We start from the raw sequence: 2814 nt of genomic DNA on the forward strand, positions 1-2814 counted from the left end.
GGTTTGTGAAGTCTCCTGTGCTTGTGACACGCACAATATTCCCTGCAGTGTAGTTAAGTTTCCATAATTTCAGAAAATCAGGAAGGAAAGAAAAATGTTGATGTCGTAAATCATGCTATGGTTGCATGACTCAGTGATCATTTTCAGCCTGTCCAATTCCTCAGAATCCCCCTCAAAAAAATAAAAGAAAAGAAAATGCATTCTGTAAATGAGTTTATGAGATGAGCATTATACAGACGTGTACTGAAATGCTCATCTTGGACTAACTCTTTTTAAATTGTCAATATCTCCATCGAATAAAAAGAGAATAAAGGGAGACAGTATGAATTACACTATCATTTTTTTCCCCTCAGGAAGGGTTATCATCATACATGTGGAAGATTTTTACACAAATCACATAATCAGATTTATAGCACATTGCACAATTTTAATCCTCTTTGATAATGAGGGAAAAAATATCCCTACATGCACATAGTACTAGGAGTCATCACCCAAGATAAACAATTACACTTAATACCATTTTTGGCATGTTAGAAATTGTGAAAAATGTAGCATTAATGGGAGCACATTATTAATAAGTACCATTAACTATAAAAGAATGATTAGAAGTCATCATGAGAAATAGTTTGTAAAGTTGTCACAGTAATATGATACTGTCCATGAATGAAATGAATGTGAAGAAGTAAGAAACTAGAAATGTCGCTATAGCGACTGGTATGCCTCCGCCATAATGCATGGTTATCTTTAAATAGGTCTATAGTACATGTGGACAACGTGTGATTACATTTTCACAAAATTGGCAAAATATCAAAATGACAAGTTTGTCACAAATGTGTTGAATGTTCACCTTCCTTGACCTAGGTTTTGGATGGATAGGAGAGCATATATTTGGAGATTTAAGAACTTTAACTTGACTTTGATCTACTCATAAGTTTATGCACCAAGTAATTTTCAAGGTATGGAGAAAAAGTGTAATTTCTGTATTGAATAGTAAATTGTTGCCATTTTCATCTGGCCTTTGACCCTAGAAATCATATTAAGATAATCACCGTCAGACAGAACATGCAAAAATATGTAGTAAGTTGCAAAATAACTTGAACCATTTCCTAGATAAGGAAGAAACAGTTAGTTCAGCACATTCTCAACAGAGAATCTCTATTGGGTTATACATGCATACACCAAGAGTAAAAAAAAATAATCCTGCTAGCATTGCATAAATATGAGGGAAATAGTAAAATTTTGAAGTGTTGCCCTTGACTTTTGACCCCTGACCTTTGACCCCATGAACCCTAAATTCTCTAGATAATCACTGCCAGTCAGTACATGTATATGTATATACTATGTTCCATGAAGATACCTTGAACAATTTCCAAGGTACAGAGAAAAAAGTGAAATTTTAATATTTCTACTTGACCTTTTGACCTTTGAACTTTGACCTCATGACCCCAAACTTTCACCAGAGAATCTTAATTGGGTAATACATGCATACACTACGTTTCAAGAAAATATCTTCAGACAATGCATAGATATGGAGGAAATAGTGAAATGTTACGTATTTGACCTTGACCTTTTGACCTTTCACCTTGAGCATGTGCACCCAAAAGTTGATGGGCACATCTTCACCCCCTAATACACATATATGCCAAGTTTCATTAGGATACCTCAAAAGGTTTTTTAGTTACGCTTGCCACAAAATTCATTACGGACGGATGGAAGGACGGACGGACGGACGGACAACCCGAAAACATAATGCCTCCGGCACCACTTCGTGGCGGAGGCATAAAAAAAAAAAAGGTGTTTGACTTGCAATCAAACACTTCTGGTGAGACACCATATCTTTCCTGTTACAAATCTGAGCAAGAAGCTTTCTGCATGACAAGTAAGATAAAGGAAATGCAATTGTTTTCTGTCGTTCTCCATAAAATCAATTCCCATTGACTTTGTCTGCAAAATCAATGGTTCAACACTGTTACACCTGTTACCACGGGCATATACATTTCACAGTCGGCTGAAAGTTAAGATATGTGGCATATTTCTTCGTGGGTCAGATGTGGATTTTTTTCCAATGAAAGTATGTGATCAATGTACCTCACAACAACCTGGAGATGAATAAAAAACTTATGTGCTTTGTTTCACTGGTGACACAACAAGTGCTCTTACAATAATTGTTCATCTTATTTTCTCCAAGGACTTAGAGTTAGGGTTACAGTTGTGATAGGGTCTTCGGTTTAATTTGATGTGAGGATTATGATAGGGGTTAGGGTTATGTTTGTGGATAGAATTTATGTTTGCTCAGTGTGCAGATATTTCATGGGAGCAATTGTCACAGGAGCATATTAATGTCATGGAACTATTTCATCAACCCAAACAGAAAGTATACTTGAAAATAAGGCATCTGCAACTTTACTTTTGCATCATCAAAGGTTATCAGGGAGAAGTGAAGAACATCCTAAGACTGTGTGTCATTTCTCTGCATGACATTACATACTGCCTTGTCTCTTTTCACATCAAAGGGAGAAAAAGGGTAAGGGGACAGACAGACAGACAGACAGACAGACAGACAGACAAAAGAGAGAAAACTCACAATATTATCTCTTATTACCTAGTGTCTAACATCTCCCCTGTCAGAAAGAAAGGAAATCTATTCTCATCTCATTAGAATGACATATTACAGTCATAAAGCAAGTGGTGATGAGTTGTCAATGAGAGCTAGAGATTCAAAGAGAGCTGCAGCCATTAGGCACTCTAACGACAAGTGGGACGGTGAGAGTGGGCGGGGCCAGGATGGTGATTGACACACTAGGTACATTGTAC

This window comes from Diadema antillarum, unplaced genomic scaffold (genome assembly GCF_040938485.1).
Source record: "Diadema antillarum isolate AM-2024a unplaced genomic scaffold, OU_Dant_1.0 seq00001452_RagTag, whole genome shotgun sequence".
NCBI classification, from domain to species: Eukaryota; Metazoa; Echinodermata; class Echinoidea; order Diadematoida; family Diadematidae; genus Diadema; species Diadema antillarum.